This window comes from Microtus ochrogaster, chromosome 8 (assembly GCF_000317375.1).
Source record: "Microtus ochrogaster isolate Prairie Vole_2 chromosome 8, MicOch1.0, whole genome shotgun sequence".
In the NCBI taxonomy this organism is placed as follows: Eukaryota; Metazoa; Chordata; class Mammalia; order Rodentia; family Cricetidae; genus Microtus; species Microtus ochrogaster.
The window spans coordinates 36871568-36891646 of NC_022015.1; the positions used below are offsets into that span (position 1 = coordinate 36871568).

A 20079-nucleotide genomic window follows, 5' to 3' on the forward strand; every position below is an offset into this window, starting at 1 on the left:
CTGTTCATTGCATGGTTGATGGTCTTTAAGGATCACAGAGCATGGGGCAAAGGCAGGGGAAGGAAAAGGGCTGGAGTGGGCGGAGAGGAATCTGCGATGTCCAGAAGTTTTTGAAACTAACTTCGGTTGGTACCCAGAAGCAGAGTGACATCTGATCGTTTGAGGAACATCCTTGTGTGCAAGTGTTGGTTCTGTGAGTTTCACCTGCAGTTGGATGTTTGGGGCCAGCGAGACAGTTGCATCCTGGTGCTTCAGGGCATCCCACCTCTTCGCGGGTTTAGGTGTTGCTTTTACTCTTACTGTGTGAGAGAACTTGTTACTCTTCGGAAGCAGGGTGAACGGAAGAATGTGGTTGGAAAGACAGCGTTTTTAATGATCAGATTCAACAGATATGGACCTTGTTGGCAGTTTTTGTTTCCCCGTGTTCACTCTGAGTCTTACCTCAAGTGTGTCAGAACTCACACTCAGGTGGAGATGATGAACAGGTGGATCTCACCAGCCAATGGTGTCTCCACCCCCCGGGTGACCTCAACGCATATCGGTCACATAAAAGAGGACACCCTCGCCTGTCCCAGTGAGATTGCACTTTAAACCTTTACCCTGCCTTCCATGGCAGCTGCCTGTGGTGGTTTCTATCTGTGGCCTTGTGCATATCTCTCTGGAGTTTGTCCGCACCGGTAAGGGACTGACAGGAATGGAGAGAGAAGAGAGGGCAACTGTTAGGGCTGGAGGCAGGTAAGGAGTCATGTGTGACTCTCAGGTCATTGTTGAAAGGCACTTTGAACTACTCTTGACCTCCCAGCGCTTGGTTTGAGTGAGGCACAGGCCAATTCGGGTTCCTGTGTGCTGGAACAGTTGGAATCTCTTCCAGAATGGAGTCGCTGAAGCTGGCTGCAGCTCCTTGAGTTCATGGGGTTTGTAGCCCTCCTGGAAATGCAGACAAAGTTGAATCATCTTCTGTAGGATGCGGTTGTGACGCAAACCCTCTTCCTGTGTGTGAGAGACACCAGAGACAGAGGGGGCGTGGCCTGGGGTTGGGGCTCTGAGTGCTGTGTGGGTGGCCTTGTGATGGCAGAGAGGGAGCTCCAGGAGGTTGATATGGGTTTCAATAATAAATGAGGGCTGCAGATAGACGCGTACCCCCTGATGTTCAGTTCATTTGACTGTTTCTGTGATAAATTAGTCAATAAAAGAAGCCTGGGCCTCTGAGGTGGAAGTGCTTGGGGCAGCACTTTTTCTGGGGATGTCCTGCATACTACCCCACAATTTTCTGTCCTTGTAGCACTTCCTTTGACTTTGACTATATATGTATATGTACACACACACACACACACACACACACACATATATAACTTCTTAGTTCCAGGATTTTAGGTTTGTTTGACTTGGCCCCTGAGGCCTGGTAGGGCTGTGTGTGGTCCTATGATTTTGTGCATGGCCTACGGAAGGACTTAGCATGCCATGGTCCCACAAGGCTGCTTATCACAGCCGTGTGCTGCTGATGGGGCTGTGGGGTGCAGAAGGGTTGGCCCCTGGGGTTGGGGAGCAGGCTCCTCCTCTTCTGCTCCCCAGGCTTCCTGAGGTAGAACTCAGAATTTCTGTTAGGTGCCTGAATTTAAGTCCACCTCCCCGAGTTGTGTTGTTTCTTTGGCTGCTGGCTTTTGTCACTGGGATATTAAAATCGTTTATAAGCCCTTACACAGGCATGTACTTCCCAGGGGACAGCTTCTCTGTATTTTCAGTGAATAGCTTTCCATCTTGGAGGGATTGTTTTTAAAAAGCTTTATGTGATCCCTTATGAATCCGTGTGGGGTGAAGCTGTCCCCTCGAGCACCCCATGAAGCCTGGGGTGACTGTGGGCAAAGCTCCCTTAAGTGTCGGCATGCGGCCCTGATTCCCTGTGCCCCTTAGCAAGCCTTCTCCGCTGCCTGAATCTGCAGAGTATGTCAGATTTCATATTTTCTCTCTAAAATTACATGCTGTGGTTTGAACCTCAGGACCAGGGGGCCACTTTAGAAGTGAGAGTTGACTTTTAACATCTCAAGTATCCACAAAGCTCCACTCCTCTTTTTGTAGCTCGGTCAGATTGCCCTGACATTGTCATCGTGCCTGGTGCTGGAGCCTGTAATGAAGGGTTTCCTGTTGTACAGGATTTTCTCTGGCTCTACCTTCTAGAATCTTTCTGTCCTGATAAAGTGTTAGGGAAGGTTTTGTTTGTTGTTTTGTTCTTTCCTTGATAACCACACTTCTCCCACAAAGCAATCATAAGATTTGAGTAAAGCTCTGTCAACCTTTTAAATCTTTTAATATATACTCTGTATGTGTGTGCACACGTGAGCGCACACACACGTGCGTGAATGCTACAGTACGCATGTGGAGATTAGAACTTACAGGGATCAGTTGTCCCCTTCCACCATGTAGGTTTCAGGGACTGAACTCAGGTTCTTGGATTTGGTAACAACTGCTCTTACCTACTGAGCCTTCATGCCAGCCCTATCAACAAGCTATCTTGAAGTCAAGGATAGAATAACAGCAACATAAAAGACCCCCAGTGTCAGCACGAGAACTCAGCTCTCTTAAAGAGGTCGCCTCAGCTCTGAGTGAGGGTGTGTGTGAGCCCCATGTATGAGGGCATTTGATCATAGTGGCTCTACATGCCCACACACTCATCATTCACTGACTACAGAGGGGAGCTATAGCCCCCCAGTGTATCAAGATTGGGAGATATTCTGGCTCTTTGTAGAAAGTGGTCCCATGCCGACGGAGAACTCACTCAGCTTCTCTGGGACACGAGAGCCTCTCTCCATGCTTACACTGCGTAGTAAAGGCTTTGTCCATGGCTGTTAGACCGGATTGCTTAGGGAATCACGACAAGGAGAAACATCTGGGCGCACTTAGTATAAGCGGGGGCTTTGTTTTTGTTTTAAAGCATTTTCCTCCCATGATGGTAGAGTTTGTGAAAAGGGAGCCCTGTGCTAGAACACCAATGGCAGTGTCATTAAGAGACATGACAAGCAGCCAAGTGACAGTGACTAGGGGGGCATTCAGAGGACAGAGTGGCTGGGCAAGTGCAGGTCAGGTGAGAGGTTGGAAACTCCAGCAGCCAAGAAAGTCATGGAAAGATGTGCGTGGCTGGCACAGGACAGCTATTCAAGGATGAGGAGAGGAGAACTGGCTGTCACTGTGATGTCCCACAGGCTGGTGGATCCATCATCCTCTGAGGGTTGGCTGGCATTGCTCTCATCAAAAATGCCTGTTAATGACACAAGGTCTGGTCTGAGCCCCAGCCTGTTAGGCCGGAGCCATAAGCAGGACTTTGGGCACAGTGTTGTTTTTTAAAGCTGAGCAAGGGGCTAGGGAGAGAGGTCAACCAAGAGAGTGCTGTGCAAACATGTGGACTTCAGATCCCCAGCATCTATGTTAAAAATGGGGTGGCTAGGCATGCATCTGGGGAGCCGGAGACAGTAGAATCCCAGCACTCACTGGACAGTCACTCTAGTCAAATCAGAAAGTTCCAGGCTCAGAGAAGAACCATCTGGAAAAATATTGTGGAAACACTGGAGATAGTCAACATCAACCGCTGACCTCTGCACGCATGCACATACACATGCAGCTGCAGCTGCACCATGATAGCAGACAGGATAGTGGCCCTCTGGTTTGGGCAGAGTGGGTGCTTAAGGCTCTTGCCTCGGCTTGCTCCCAAATCCCCTTTGCACACGTAGAAGCCGAAGTATCCTTAGGGCCAAGGTGGAGTTTTTCCCACAGGCTCCGCACTTGAAAACAAGCTTTATTTCTTGAACTGAAATACCCCATGTCTTACTAGTAGCCCTTAAGCCAATTTACCAGAAAAACAAAAACAGAAACAAAAACAAACAAACAAACAAAAACACACAGCAAGCAAGTAGTGTCTGCCACAGGTGACACCAAAGGCCCGTGTCCTTATTTACTGCCATTAAGGTGCACCAGTCTGTCACATACTTCTCCCTCTAATCTCTACAGAATTTTTAAAACGGCCTCTGCAGTCGTTGTCTTGCAGATAAGGAAAGTAAGGCACCGAGAACTGGGGTCGCTTCCCACAGTCACAGTTAGATTATGGGAGACTCTCAACCCTGCCCAGGCTGCCTAACTAGGTGCCCTTCTCCTCCCAGAGCTGAGACCTGCACACTTTGCTTCCGCCTGTGCATAGGGCAGGAAGCAAGGCAAAGAACATTGTACTTGTTTCTCTTTTCAAATTAGCAACTGCTTTTCAGAACCATCGTACCTGTTGCTGGTGACGACACGTCTGTGTTGTTAGAGCAAAGGCCAGAGTGCCGGGAATTCTGGGGAGGCCAACATGACAACAGTTACAGGAAGTGGAGAACTGAGCAGGCAATTTCACATCTAGGAGTTCATCCTCGGGGAATTGTGTTGAAAGCAACTAGCAATCACAGCACGCAAATAAAATAATAAGAGAATGGGAAGAAGGGACAGCCAGAATCTGCTACAAATCCCTACAAGGAGTCCTCCATGCCCGTCAGGTATAGTGCAGTTCTGCTTAGTGAACAAAACAGAGCCAAAATCACCTGTGTAATCCCATCTACAGGCAGGACGACAGCCCTGCCCTCCTCGCCCCACACCCGTGACAGAATAACATTGTTCACTTGCTTCAGACTTTTCTGTTTCTCAGCTTCTCTATAGTGTTCATTTGTGTGTGTGTGTGTGTGTGTGTGTGTGTGTGTGTGAGAGAGAGAGAGAGAGAGAGAGAGAGAGAGAGAGAGAGAGAGAGAGAGCGCGCATCGCATTCATTTTGCAAATGGAACATTCCTTCGAAGAAGTTTATGGAGCACTATGGAGTGGTGTCCTGGCCTCCTGGGCCAAGGTGGCATGCATCCAGGAGAGGGTTTTCTGGTGTTAGTAATTGTCCCCGGGGCCTTCCCTCACCAGCCAGCCAGCCGGTGCTGGGCTGTGAAGACTCCTATGGTTTTTGTGATTGTTTTCTTAGCCCTGAAGTGGCCGATCTCGTTTTTTGTGTTAATTTCCCTAAATAGGTTTTCCCGTGCAATTAAAGCAGGCGGCAATATCCTTCATCCTCGCACAGCCACGCTGCAGATCACTAATTACCTTTTCCTCGTATTAAACACTTGCACTGGAGATGCTGGGAACTGTTTTTTTATAATCTCGGTTTGTATTGAAGCGAAAACGTGAAGAGGGATGTCCCGGTGTTCTCCTCAGAGACTGTTTGAGTATGCCGTAAAAGCTTTCTCAGTCAGGTCCTTAAAGACAAGTCTTGTTTTCTTACACACTTTTGCCCAAGTCATTGCTTCTAACCCAGTTGGCGTGATGGCAGCTACTCCTCCCTCCAAGGCTGTAATCCCCCTGCCTCGGACCTCAGCAAGGCTTGCAGGAAAGGCAGCTAAGACCCAGTCTGTCCTAATCATCCATTGAGAGCATTATTCATAAACACATGAGAGGACTCCCTGCCTCATTGGAAACAGGGGTAGTACGAGAATTAAGTCACCTGAGATAAATTTATTTGGGCACACACTCACTTTAGGGCTCTCCATTCCTTACCTGCAAATAAGATGTGAGGCTTGGAGCCCAGCTCCTGAGATCATGGACGCTCAACAACTGTTGGAAAAATGACATCTGGAACTAAGTTCATTGATTTGTCTCTGTAGCTGATAAATGGGTACCCCAGGAGCTCTCCAAGGAAGACAGGGGTCAGAAGTGCTGGGCACAACGTTAGCATTTGTCAGTGTCTGTTGATGAATGTCTCGTCCTTCTGCCTCATTAGCATGCTTGACTCAGAACAGAAGACTGGAGAACATTTGTCAAACAAATAATAATATGCTATAATGATGGCAGGTGATTACACATTGGCAGTGACCCCTTCAGACGTGTGTACCGGTGTACAGTGGCAAATACAGCATGAAGTGGTGAGCGTACAAGCCAGGCTAGGTGCTGTTCAGTACAAGTCCCTGTTGTAGCCATCCCACGCCCCTGGCAGGCAAATGTGGTTTAGGCCTCTGCGCCCTGAGCCCTCACCGCCCTGCACAGTCCTGCCCTGGCACGGGCCCGGCTTTCAGATAATCATGGGAGTTTCCATTTGCCTGTGTGCTGTAACTTCTAGAAACAAATCCCAGGGCTGAGGCGGAGCCTTTCTGTGGCTTCTCCAGTGCCAAATTCTCTCTGTCCAGACAACAGCCTCACTTCTCAATTCACACCTCTCTTTCTGTCTTGTCTTCTGGGACATCACCAAAGACTGTTGTTCGCCCACTGGTGACCCCAGTGGCCAATGTAGAATTCCTAACCTCTCTGCCTCCTCCCAAATCTTTATATCTTACTCAAATAGTACCCATGGGTATTGTATTCATTAAGATGGGCAAGGCACCAGCAGATGTTAGCAGGAACTGGGGCTGAATTCCTGGCCTGGTTCTGTGTTTGTGCTTGGGTTGTCAGTTTTGGTTCACATCAAAGATGAGCAGTGGCTGTCTTAGTTCCTTTCTTTGAGTATGGAGTGTTTCTGTTCCATGGAGCTGTAACTTCTAGACAAGCCATTGAGGTCTGCTTTCAGGCAATTATAGCATTGGAAATTTTACCATTCTAGGACCATAGCCATTAAAGTGAGGTCCCCCAAGGCTGTTGACATTGGGGTCTTTGCTCCTCTGAGGGGAACCCTGGGCATCTAGGAATCGGGTTCTTTCTCTCCATCCCTGGACCTGGAAAACTGATAGCTTCTCCCTCAATATTGACTGAGAACAGGTGGTTTGGCTCAAAAGCAGCAGAGAGATCCTGCCGAAAAGGCGGGTGCAGGGTGCTTCACTGTAGCAGATCTGAAGGTTTGACTCTTTCATTGTGAGGTTCTAATTTGAAGCATCAGTGATTTCAATTTCAAGCTAAAAAAAGATCCCGAATCACTTCAGGGGACCATGGCTGCTGTGCTCAGACTCTGTGGGATTGGCAGATGGCAGTGCACTGAGTTGGAGAGAGACAGAGAGGAGCCATGGTCAAGGGCACAGGTTGTGCAGCCAACCCAGGTCTGAGTTCAGGCTCTGCTTCCTCTTAGCTGTGTGAAGTTGGGCCCATCACTCACTTTAGGGCTCTCAGTTCCTTACCTGTAAATAAAGACATGTGTGAAGCTTGGAGCACAGCTTCTGAGATCATGGATGCTCAGCAACTGTTGGGGAAAATGACATCTGGAACTCCGTTCACTGATTCATTTCTGCAGCTGATAAATGGGTACCCCAGGAAGCACTGAGCTAAGAGGAAAAACAGAAATTAGCCACACCTTTTTGGGAGCTCGTAGTCTAAAGCGGGGGATAAAAGAGAGCACACACCAGGGGAAAGAACTTTGAAAGAGAGAGGATAGCCACCCAGCTTTGGTATATAGGAAAGGACTTAGGGTGACAGAGGGAGGGCTTGAGCAAAACTGAAGAGCGTCAGTAACATTCAGGGCGAATGTGGGGAGTGGACGGATGTGGTGGTGATGATGATGCTGAGGCTGGCCCAGGGAGGGCTTAGATAGTCTGGTTGAGGGCTGGTCAGAGTCAGGGAGTGCTAGGAGGTGAAGGCAGGTAGCAACAAACCACTTCAAAGCAGCTCTGTCCATGCTCCAGAGACGTGTAGTGGGTTTTCTCTGTCCGTGGTGCTGAAACGGGATCCTTGTATTTCACCGATTCTCAGCCCCCTTCCCTGTATCTTCCATCCTGTCCCATCCCCACCCTGAGTCCTTGGCCCGCCCAGGCATGGAAGCTCATTACTTTGAGACAGGCCATCTGCTTGGTAGAGAATTCTCTTCCGTGAGGATGGGTAGAGGCTTGGTGTGGCAGAGCATCTGTGGTGGCCCGTGCTTTGTTCCCGCCTTCGCTTTGTTGCTAAGGTCTCAGCTCACGTGCCAAACTCCCAAACATGCCTTTCCAGGACCATCTGGCTGCCCCTGACTCTCCTGCTCATGCTGCATGCTTCCGTCACTGTCAGAGTCATCTCCGGTGTCTGGTGGTTGACTTACATCCATTTCCCTTGTACGGTGTCTCTCCCTGTGGGTCAGACAGGCTGCCAGCACAGCACCTGTCACACAGCGTGAGTCTGGTGATGGTCAACCCTGGGAATCTTTCACTACCATCTTTCAGAGAATAAAACTGAGCCTTAGAAAAGCTGCCTGCCTGGGACCTCACAGGAGGTTTGAGTCTTGGCGGCTTGCAAACCATGTCTCTCTTTTTGCATGTCTGGTTATACCCTGGCTAAGTCCTGAGTCATGGGGTTGTATCTTATTTCCATCCATCTCTGTCTAAGGCTGTCTCGACCCTGCTCAGACTACAAAAGATGAGGTCCTAAAGAAGCAGATGACTATCTCCAGATTAGAAGTTTGGGGCACAGGGTCCTCCGATGCACCCATCGGTTAACCCCAGAAGAACATAGGGTCCTTTTTGCCTTCCATCCATCCTGCCCAGCTGCCCATCTCCCAGAGTGCCTGGCAGGCATCTTGTTAGCATTGATTTGTTTCTGTCTGTGGTGCCCTTTTGTGCTAGGGAGTTTTATGATCCAAGTGGTTAGGCCGGTAAATGAACTGAAGGAAGGGTGTGGGCTAAATGTCCTGTAGGACTATAATTGATGGGGCTCATCTGCCCTGGGAGTTAGTGTGTGCGCACAACACTAGTAGAATTGAGATGAGAAGGAAGGGGAGATGGGGTTGTGGAAAGCCGCCATGTGAGGTTGTGGGGTTCTGAGAATGGCCTCTGCAATTTAGTCCCACAGGATCAATCATTCATTCGCAAATTCACTGCTTTCCTCCAACCAGACTGCCCTGGGGAGGGGACAAGGTGAGAGAGAGTGGGAGCATAGGAACCTCCATCAGTATGATCAGGGTACCCCTGGCTAGTGTTTTGTGCAAAAAGAGCTATTACTATTATGGGTTGTTTTTATCCATGGAAAGGGCAGAAACTGCCTAGCCAGGCACATATATCTGTCAGAGAATTTCCCCAAGGGACAAACTATGGGATGTGGTCTCTCTCATAAACTGTGAGCATCACGAGAGCAGAGCCCAGCTTATTCTGACTGCCCTGTGCTAGCTCCCAGGCATGAGGGATGGGGTTGAGTCTGAAGACAAAAGTAATTAGCCCTTGAGCTGGCCACAAGTCCATGCTGCAGGCAGCCAGGACTAAGCTGACTCCTAGGCCTGGGCATGATAGTACTGGGCAGGCCGGTGCCTGACTCCCAACACAGTAACTCTAATTTCTGGTTTTCTAGACAGACATCTCTCCCTAGCACCATTCTGGTTCTTTCTGGTGTGGTCCTCATCACAGCTGACCCATTCATTGCTAACTTATTTAACCCTCACCAAATTCCCAAAGATATTGAAGGATAGTGGGCTTGATAGCAACCTCCAGGCCACAGAGCTTCAGAATAGCAGAGCTGGGATTCTGAGCTGACCTGGTCCTTTAACCAGACTCTAACCATTGCATACTCTAGTCTCTCTGTCATTGTGGTGAGACCTTAGCCCTATGATTATTGCCATTCCCTATCACCTAAGGGACTGATGCCCTTAGGTGATGTTCTTCACCTGCTCTAGAGTCTATGCTGTGTCTGCAGCTCCAGGAACAAATGTCCTGTCCTCAAAGCTGAGTCTTGCCTTAGGGTCCAGCCTTGGAAGGATTAGCTGTTCATACTACCCTTCACCTACCTTGACTTGACCCCTTGCCTTTTTGCTGGTCCAGTGATAGAACTCTGCCTCTAGTTTTTCCCATGTCCCCTCCCTCCCTTCTTTTGCACACCATTATCCCCCTTTTCCTGGTTCACTTTCCCCAAATTTCTCCTGGCCTTCTTCCCTCCATGGCATGAACCTCCCCAGCCGCCTGGCTCTACTAAGGATGTGTCTCATCTTAGCTTTGCCGCTTGTTCCATTTGCCCGGCATCTTGACTTAACGGTGAGCCTCTCTGACCAGAACCTGAGACCATCAAAGGCTGACAACCCCAGTCACAGAATGTCAGTCACACAGATGACACAGCAGCCAGCCATGATCAGGACTCAGCAGACCTTGGATCCTTTCCTGCCAGAGAGACGATTGCTTCTTCCCAGATTCACACACCCCAAAAGTACCAGGGAGCCATAAAGAGCAATCCAACCCAGTCTGGCAGTGTCTAACTCTCTACACCCATCATAACCCCTTGGAGTTTGGAGAGAATGTGTGTGCTGATCTCCTCAAAAATATTAGAGATTTTGTTAAAAATTCCACCCCCACTCTGACTGACTTTCATTTGCATTCCTTAGTCTTGGCTTGGGTAGTCATGATCCACACACAGAAAAAGGAAGCCAGTGAGACAGGCAGGTGACAGGACCACCAGGAGGAGGTTGTGCCGCACCATGGGCTTCACTGGCTGTCTTTATAGTCTTATCTATCTGGTTGCCATGCATATTATCAGGCGTATACAGTCATCCTCATTTGAGTGTATCTTCTTCCCATGTGCTGAAATATACATGCCAGGGCTGGAGAGTGCTTACTGCTCTTGCAGAGGACCCGGGCTCAGCTCCCAGCACCCACTCCAAGTGTCTCACAACTGCCTATTCCACCAGTTCCATCTATACCCACATATGCACAAATCTCCATACACATATACACATAAATAGCTTTTAATTAAAACATACATACTGTGAACATTTTTTGCAGCTTAAAGTATACAACTCAATGTCCTTCAATTTTAAAATCTCATTTAATTAATGAATTAATTGTATTTGTACATGGGGTGATTCTGTACCCCATCATACACATGGAAGTCAACTCTTGGGAATTGCTTCTCCCCTTCTGCCATTGAACTCAGATCATCAGTCCCTTTACCCAGTGAGCCATCTTGCCAGCCCTCAGTGGCATTCTCATTCAACATGCCACACTGCCATCACAACTGTAGTTCTGGAACATTTTTCTCACCCCAGAGGCAAATTCTGTTGCTTTTAGCCATCAACCCTCATCTTCATGTCACCCTCAAACATGGCTGCTTCTACTTCCTGTTTCCAGACAAGGCAGTGCAAAGCCTTCAGGTTAGTGTTCTCAACTTGGCAGAATCTAGAGTGACCTGGGAGATGGGCCTCTGGGCATGACTGTGGAAGATTATCGGAACCACTCCCTGGGCAGGGAATCCTGGCTGTAGGAGATGGGGAAAACAAACAGAACACTAGCAAGCATGAATTCCTTGCCTTCTGTTTCCTGTGTGTTCATGGAACATGTTCAGCTCCCTCAGGCTCTTAGGAAATGCCCACCACTGCTCTGCACCTGTGACTTCCCAGCCATGATGGCTGCAACAACAACTTTGAGTCAAAATAAACCCTTTCTCCTTGGGCTGCTCCTATCAAGGTATTTTATCACGGCAGCACAAGACACTAAGACACGTCACAGCACCATGGTTGACCATTGGTTTCATCCATGCTACCTCATGTATGGGTATGCCTTTGTAGGTAAATGAGCTCCACGGTGTAAACCTGATCACATCAACAGTGCCTGTTCGTCATTCAGGGGGACTGGGGCCATTTGCGCTTTTGAATTTCATGTGTAAAGCTGCCACTATGGTTTGTAGTTTCCCCTCAAAATTCACATGCTGGAGACTGGGGATATGACTCAGTGCATAAGAGCACTTGCTGAGGACATGAGTTTGGACCCCAATACTCATCTAAAAAGGCAGAAGTGACCTGTGACAGGGGGGAGCTCTTATCTTTGAGACTTGTTGGTCCCTAGCCTAGCTCCAGGTTCAGTGAGAGACCCTGTCTCAGAGGAATAAAGTGCAAAATACAAGAGCAGGATGACCAGTGTCCTCCTCTAACCTGTGACTACCCATGCAAACCACAAATATGTATGGACACGGACACACACAAGCAGAAAGAATTCTTCTGTTAGAAACATGATCCTGGACTCTACACTGCTATGTTTTGGGTTTGAAATGTGTATGAGTGCTGGGTGCTGTTTGGAAAACTATGGATCCCTTAGAAGGTGGAAACTCACTGGAAGAAGTGGGGCTCGGGAGAGAGGGACTCAAGGTTGGCCTCTCTTGCTGTCACATCCCTGTGCCATGGTCACCTGGGATGTAAAGCACCCGTTGCACATTCTCCAGAGCCACCAAGCCTTCCCCACCATGATAGACAGGAATCATCTCAAACCATGAGCCCAAGTAAGTCTCCTCCTTTAGTTGCTCCCGTCAGGTATTTGACCACAGTGATTAGAGAGGTAACGAGTGCACGCGTGCCGGTGGTTTTAAGAGGTGGGGCCTTTGGGAAGTCGGTAGGATTAAATGAGGACATGAGGGTGGTGTTCATGATGGCCCTTGTAGCTTTATACAAAGAGGGAAAATGCTCTGAGCTGGTGCACTGGTTCTGACTCACCACACAGTGACCCATCCCAGGCCTTCAACCAGATGTCAGCAAGTGCTGGCTCCGTGCTGCTAGGGTCCCCAATCTCCAAGAATCATGAGTCAAATAAGCATCTGTCCACCTCAAATTATTGGGGCCCAGGTGTTTTGTTATAACATCTGAAAATGGACAAAGTTGGCTTCTTGGAACATTTGTACACAAGCTTCTGTCTGTTGGGGTTCAAACCTAGTGAGTTGAGTTAATGGATCACAGGGCCAGTCTGTGTTCATCTGAGCAGCCGTACCCACTGTCCACTTAGGAAATACCCACCACTGCCCCTTATGGGCAGAAGCAATGATTCTGCAGAAGAAATGAAGCCTTACCCACAGAGGCCGAGCTCAACACATCCCAATCTTGACTGTGTCGCAACACGGCGCTGACCTCAAGAAAGCCGTTGACCACAAAGACACACTGTTACGAAAAATGCCTGTGCCTCCTGGGCACTCTCTGGTCAGCAAATAGCTTTTTTGGAGTTTCATCTTCACAAACTCACATGTTCAGTTTAGTTAAAATATTTCCATCGGCTCCTTTTTTAATATGAAGAGGCAAAGATACAGGGGACATCAGCTTGCCCACAGGGGTACAGCCAGCAAGTACAGAGCTCAGGCATCCCTGGCAGGTGGTGTCTCAGAGCTTCCCTTCAAATGGAGCTAGACAAAACAGATCAGGACATGGGAGATGCTGACTCAGCGGACTGAGCATCCTTGAAAAGTAAAGGCCAGCATGGCCACACTCTGTAGCATCCAGCTCTGGCCCCGAAAACAGGCCAGATGAGAAGCCACCAGGCTTCTAAGGAGTATCCTTGCATCCTTCCTCTCTGGGTCTGGCTGAGTGTACATCTTTATCCTAGGGTTGGACACTCTTCTCTTGGCCCATGAGGCTTGCTGGCTTCAGTTGAGTACAGTGACCCTTGAAGCCCTGGCTCATCCAGCAAAAGTTAAGCTCCTCAGTTGTGGCCCAGGATCAGCCCAACATCTTTGTTGGCCCTAATGATAAAAGGGCCACATGTCTAGGATCGAAAAAGACCTCTGCATGGCACATATAGAGAATGAAGGGAAGTACTCAGTGAGGATGTGTTGAAAGTGCTATATCCATCTGCCCAGTTTTCTCCCACCCATCCACCATTCATCCATCCACCCACCCATCCATCCGTCATCCAAACATCCATCCATCATCCATCATCCATCCATCCATCCATCCTCTCATCTGTCCACACACGCTCTCATCCATCTACCCATCTATCTATCCATTCATCTATTACCCCATCCATTTATCTATCCTTCCACCCATCTACCCAACCATCTATTCATCCATCCACCCATTCATCTCTCTATCCACCAATTAATCATCCCATCTACCAATCCACCCATCAATCTACCCAAAATCCATTTATCCATCCCACCCATCATTTATTCATCTGTTCACCTACCCACCATCCATGCATCCATCATTCAGTTAGTTGGGGATGTAACTTATTGGTTCATACCCAACATCCTTTTGCACCTGATAAAGAGGAGGGAGCCTTAGCCAATATGGTGTATTTGTGGTGCAGAATCTAGAAGAGAAAGAGAGAGAAACAGGAAAGATGAAGGTTAGGCAGAAGTCCATAAAGGAACAGCTGTAAAGCCTGAAGACAGATCTTCTAGGTGCCAGTTGTGGAGAGTGAAGCCTTCAAGAGATGGTGCCATGTGGTCCTGGCCAGATCACCATCAGTAGCTATGAAATGTCTGGAAGCCTGATTACTCTCTCCTTGGTGCCTGGACCCTTAGTTCCCTGGAACTCTTTCCCGGTGGAGATTGCACCACATAGGGCCCTGGTGTACATCCGGGTTATATGCCTGTAGCCATATTTGGAGCAGCTTCTGTAGACTCAGAGCTTGGGCTTGTGGATGGTGAAGCACGTGTGAGTGAGACCCGCAGCCTATGTCCCTGTATCCCCCACACCCAGGGCTCAAGGATTTCTAAAGTAGTTCAAGAGTAAAAGAAGAAACTGTAGAAGAAACTGGAATAGAGGGACAAGGGGGACACAGTTACACGGGGAGGTCCAGAGGATTCTGAGGACTGAGCTGTGACCACTGGGTGCACAGTGTTGATGGTAGACAGCCTGCTTGGGCACCTGGGATGGGACAGGCTTGGGGGAAGGGCTGGCAGTGCATTTGACCAACTGGCCATGCAGAGCCAGGCACGTCAGACAGCCAGATGGACTTTCCCCATCCTGCCTGGAAGAGAAAATCATTCCAGCGCAAGGAACATGGCAGCAACAGGCAGACAGCATACAGGCCCCCAAACATGGGACACCAGAGCGCTTCTGGCCATGTCTGGCCACTGCTGTGCAAGCCGTTGGGGTCCACAGTGTTGGGGATAATGACAGTGCATGTTTCTAGCATTGGTCTGTGTGTTGGAGTATGCCGCCGGTTCCAGAATCTTCCTGTCCTGAAAGGCTCCAGGAGGGAAGCCGAGAAAGAGCATGACGTGGTCAGGAGGTGCAAGGTGGGAAGGCAGTGATGGGGTAGAACTCCAACCCACATCCAACAATGGATCCACAGTTCCTGAATACGACTCTTCCATGATAGCAAACATGTCGGGGACCCTTGCATCCTGGCTTCCCTGGGTTGGAGTCCTGGCACAGCTCACTCTGCCCGGCCTCAGCCTTCCAGGCTTCTTCCCACAAAACAGAAGTGTTGGTCGGTCACTCGGTCAGTCACAGCATGTGAGGTGACTCAGCCTGCAGGCCTGGTGGCAGGCAGCATCACCTCTAAGCCATGGCATACGCCTCATTACCTTCATGTGGTTAGAATAGCAATTGGGCCACTGCGGCACCCACGTGAGGTGGGCAGTGATTTGTTTTAATTCCTGTGTTTGCCTGACCTCATCTGCTCCAGGAAGAAATCTTATTTATTGTCAGTTAACGTTCCCTGAGTGGTTTTGATGAGCCTTCCAGATAGAATGGCCTGAGCTGTCCTTCCGTTGGATCCTTATTCCCAGAGAGTAGGCTGAAGGCCCCAAGGCCATTCCTGTGCCAAGCCTGTGTCCTCTCTTCATGCCCCAAAATTCTGGCCTCTGGCAGCAGGGGTTTACATGAACCTGCCCCCCATTCATGATGCTCCCTGATCTTTTGGTTAATTGTAGACATGTCCATCATCCCTGCAGGGTTCTCTGTCTCTCTCTCTCACACATACACACACACACACATATATATATGTGTGTATGTGTGTGCATGTGTGTGTGTGTGTGTGTGTGTGTCATAGTGGGGGTCTTTCAAGAAGGCGGGAGCAGTTGTCTGTTGGGCACATGAACAGAGAAGGAAGTAATGAGGCTGGAAACACATGTTGGTGGGTAAAGTACTTGCCATGCAAACTGAGGAATTGAGTTCAGATCCCCCAGAACCTATGTAAAAATCTGGCTGTGGTTGTCTGTAGGACCAGCATCCTACAGTGAGATGGGAGGTGAAGACAGGAGGATCCCCATGAACCTCATCCAGCTAGAGTGACATTCACAGCAGTGGACCTTGCTTCGAGCAAGGCAGAAAACACCAGAGGTTGTCATATGACCACACACGTCATGGCTTGCATGTACACACACCACATGGAGAGAGGAATTTTGTCTTTTGTATTTTGTTTAAAAAGAAAAGTAGATGGGAATAAAGTGACCTGAGCAAAGTTGGGCTCTGGGACCAGGGGAGATTTGACAGGCAGGTTGGAGACGGCCTTCCATGGTGACTGCTCTCCTGTCTCTTTCCAGACCCATTGATCCTGAGAACAAGTGTGTCCCTTACACCTTTATCTTCAGGGACATTGGCACCCTGCTCCCGGGGGGTGGGGGGGGGCTACCATGCAGGAGGCTGCTGGCCTGACCCTAAGATGAAGTTCCTTTCTGTTCTTGTCACCAAACCCCTAAAGGGTCGGAACTGGGAAACATGGGGAATGAGGTTGCTGAATAGAACCTGGAGTGGCCATGTTGGTTTAACAGGGAAAGAATGTTGTAGCATCCACTCCCATAAGGTCCTTAGAGTCATCAGATCCAGAGGCAAAAAGCAAGGAAAGACCATGGTTCTGGGGACTGGGAAGGGCAGTGGGGAGTCACTGCTAAGTGGGTGTGGTTTTAGTCTCATGCTATGAGGATGACTGCACAGCACTGTGAATGCAGAACCCATCCAGCTGCACACTTAACGCACGGCTAAGATGGGATGATTTATAGCTATTTGTGAGTATTTTTTAAAAGATAAGGACTGGAGGTATAGGTCAGTACAGCATCTGCCTAGCCTGCTTGAGGCTCTGGGTTCCATCTCTAGTGTTGAGAAGGAAGGAGGAAGGGAGGATAGAGGAAGAGAGGGAGGGAGGAAGAGAGGTAGGGAGGAAGAGAGGGAGGGAGGAAGAGAGGGAGGGAGAGAGGGTGAAGAGATGAGAGAGACAGAGATGGGCAAGAGGGAGGGAGGGAAACAGAGAGAGAAGGAGGGGAAAGAGAAAAAGAAATGGAGGGAAAGGGAAAACGGCAGCACAGGGCCACAGTCACAGTTGCCCAGAAGACTAAGGAGGGAGGATCAAGTTCAAAGAAAACTTGCATGACCTAAAACCTTGTCTCAAAGGTAAATAAATCTGGAGCTGGAGACATGACTCCATGGTTTGGAACACTGACTGCTCTTACAGAGGACATGGGTTCAGTTCTCAACACCCACATGTAACTCCAGTTCTAGGGAATCCAGCACCCTCTTCTGGCCTTCTCGGGCACTGCACACTTGTGGTGCATAGACACCCACCCAGGCAAAACACATGCATGAAACAAAAATAAATCCTTTAAAAAAGAAGTAAATTTTAATATAAAGGAGCAGCAATATTCTTAGCTCTTTGTTTGTGGTTTTTTTTTTCTATTTTGGGGGAAGCAGTATCTTACTCTAGCCGAGGCTGACCTAGAAGTCACTCTTGCGACAGCATCTCTGTCACTGTGATTGTAGACATAAGCTTCCAACCCCCGTGACCTCCATCTTTAGGGTCTCCAGTTGTTTGTTCATCTCCGAAACAAGCTTAGAACCCACAGCCTCACCATGATCTGTTCTTGAGTCTCTAGATGGGGGCTCAGAGCTCCTGCTTTTCTGTATCTTGTATGTATATTTTATATATCTCAAATGAGTAAGCCCAGGAAATCCCAGCTCAGCTGAGGGATCGCTGCTGCTCACTGCTCACACAGAGCTTGCTCTTGTCATTCTCCACCTCTGGCTGGTGCTACCAGGAGTCCAGTATACACTTCCTTGATGTTATTTCTCAGTAGAGTTGGGGAAGGTGAAGGGTGGTGGTGGCTGGTGAAGCCCATGTCAGTGGACGTGAAGGCCCCCAGTATAAACACAGGGAGAGGCACATCTTAGGCTAGTATGGACATGGTGGGGGCACATCTTGAGCTTGTGTGGACTCAGGAGGCATGTCCCCCTCTAGCATGTGCACCGAGGACACACCTTCCCACACCCCCCCAATGCAGTTAACCAGTCTTTGCCACCTTCTCCTAAGCTGAACTGAGCCACTGTTCCACCCACAAAAGCAGCTTCCCCTGGGATAGCATCAGTGTGGGCCCTGTTCCACCCACAGTCACTGTTAAGTGGACCTTTGTCACCGCCTCAATCTCCAGCCTGCTCTGCAAGCATAGATTTGAATGCAGGCGGAATGAGAAATCCATTACCAGCCCAGGGGCACTGCTAAGGAAGGAGGCTTGTTCCTAGGCAACCCGGTGGCCCACTGCTATGCAGAGAAGACTGAGGTTAGGCAATGGGCAAAAAGCACTGGGTTGGGTCTGGGTTCCTTAGACCCTTCTGACAACTGGAGAAATGTGGGACAGGGGCCCTCCCTGAAGAATGCTGGTGGCAGGTGGTTGGTCCCCTGTGTCTTATGAGTCTTGCTTGCCCTGGCACACAGGGCCTTGTGCTCTCACCTCCACCCCAGGAGCTCCTGAAATGAATTGCCTGAAACAGTGTAACCAGTGAGAACAGAGATGGACCAGCCCCCTTTACCCAGCCATGTACTCCCCTTGCCTGGTACCACCTCTTGCTAACCTCTGCAGAACTTACTTTATGCCAGACTTTGTATCAGTTAGGGAACTGCTAGATGCTGTAACAAACATGCCCCTCCCCGAAGTCATATTCATTTGAACAAAAAGAGTTCACTACCTGCTCCAATGCAGCTCTCCTCTGAGCCAGCCATTTCCATCCAGCCTTCCCAGCCTCTACTGCGGCCACCTCTAGCTACCAGGAAGTGAAAGCCCACAGTATCCCACTTCCTTTATAACCTATCAACTGCAGTTGCACCTCGTGATTTTCCCTCCATTGTCCGGAGGCTGGGGCACAGGAGGGGCCTTGCAGTGGAGCTGGAAGGAATGAAAATCCCACCCTGTGTGCTGATGAGGCAGGCCTTACATTAGAGCTTGGCTGAAGCCCTTGTGAGAAGCACACATTGCAGAGAACATGTGGGCTTTGGTTGTTGTTGTTGTTGTTGTTGTTGTTGTTGTTGTTGTCATTGTTCTCATTAGTTTTGATGCTTTTTTTCTTAATTTTTAAGACAGGGGTTCATGTAGCCTAAGATAGCCTTGAACTCACTATATAGCCACCAAGGATGGCCTTGAACAGCTGAGATTCCTGCCTCCACCTCCCAAGGGCAGAGATTATAGCCATATGTTCCCATATCTGACTTACATATTGCTGGGAACTAAACCTAGGACCTTCTTTCTGCCTGCTCAGTGAGCATTCTGCCAACTGCGGCATATCTGTTTGTTTTGTTTAACTTGAGTGTAGTTTGAGACTGCTCTGTGAAAGAGAACAGGGAGGGTCTGTGGCCTAAGTGTCATCTACCTTGTCCACTCACTGTGGCCATAGCCGTGGCGGGCCCCAGGACATCTGAATAACCACAAACTGGTGGTTTGAACAAGTAGTCGCTGTCATCTTGCAGGGTCCTTCCTCTTCTACCTGGAGGTCTCCCAGCTTCCCTGGCTTGTGGTCACATTTCTTTTCTCCCTGCTTCTGTCTTCATGGGCTGCTCCTCCGTGTCAGGGCCTCATGTCTCCCTCTGTCCTTCCCAAATGTACGCTTGGTGGTGGACCTAGAGAGTAGACAGGAAAACCAGGGTGACCTTTCCACCTCTAGGTGCTTGACTCATTTGTATATACAAAGACTTTTATCACAATCAAGTTACATAGACAGATTCCAAAGAGCAGGACATCACATGTCTCTTTCAGGTGACCACCCCGTTCCCTACCTTCAGTTAACTTTGGCTACCAGCATTTTGTTAGATGTATTTCTCAGGCCCTCCTCTGAGCCCTAACCCCAACCCTCAGTGGCCAGCACCCTGGTCTCCAGTCCCTTCACTGAGCCACCCCACTGACCTCCATATCCCAGATAGTGGAACTAGACCGAGAGATCAGAAGGCAGAAGAACGTCAGGAGTTCTTAAGTGCAGGTGGGCTAGCAGGATGCCCTGGTCCCAGGCTACTACTCTGCATCTCCCCACCCAAGATCATGCTAGAGACTGCCTAAGGGTGCCCATCCCCACAGTTCAGGCATCAGGTTAATGGGTTGTAAGAAGAACCAGATGGAAATGAATTTAGGACAAAAGAAAATCCAGACCCTCTGTGTTACATCTCGATGTCTGAGTCCTCCCCCAGACCCTCTGTGTTACAGCTGGATGTCTGAGTCCTCCCCAGACCCTCTGTGTTACAGCTGGATGTCTGAGTCCTC

General features: G+C 49.2%; 1 protein-coding gene across 2 annotated transcripts in view; it reads left to right on the forward strand.

Annotated features, from left to right (window-relative positions):
• The window catches only part of Shank2 (SH3 and multiple ankyrin repeat domains 2), a 445228-nt gene that overhangs the window by 316544 nt on the left and 108605 nt on the right, over positions 1-20079 (forward strand). The window lies entirely within an intron of this gene.